This window comes from Teleopsis dalmanni, chromosome X (assembly GCF_002237135.1).
Source record: "Teleopsis dalmanni isolate 2A chromosome X, ASM223713v2, whole genome shotgun sequence".
In the NCBI taxonomy this organism is placed as follows: domain Eukaryota; kingdom Metazoa; phylum Arthropoda; class Insecta; order Diptera; family Diopsidae; genus Teleopsis; species Teleopsis dalmanni.
In genome coordinates, this window is record NC_051848.1 from 47,003,687 (window position 1) to 47,004,343 (window position 657).

Sequence of the window (657 nt, forward strand, 5' to 3'; positions counted from 1 at the left end):
AATAATTTTTATTTGACTTTATTTTTAGACTCTTCTTAAAAACTTCAAATATCCGGGTAATTAAAGAAAACTAGAAGTTGCAGTTTTGTTTTTACTAGATACCTTAAAACAAGATCCAAAAAACATTTCTATTCGAATTTTTTAGCTACGTTTTTATTGAAAGAAGTACAAATCTACCTTGCTTAACGACCACGTCGCAGAACGTCATACAACGTCAAAATCGTTTAACGACCCAATGAAGACCGATATTTCCGAATACTATTTTCCGATTTCTTGATGATCAAAATTATCTCGTTTAACAACTGCAAAATATTAGCAAGTTTTATTACATATTATGTTACTTGTATATATAATATAGCATATCAAAAAAATTAAGCATTTCTATGGTACTGACACAAGGTGTGTGTTCTTGAGCAGTTATTTCAATATGTCATGTCCATTGAAGCGTCTAGTTCTGACGCAAAGGCTACAAAATAATATTAGCATATATTAAAACAAGTATTGTGTGACGGTGGAAACGTATGTCAAATAGTATGTATTACCAAAATAAAACCTGATAGAAGGCTACACATTTGCAAGAGAGCGTCTTACTTAATATATCGTTACTAAAAGCTAAAAAACTACGTTTTTGAGATATCGGGCTGTAAAGTAAGAATT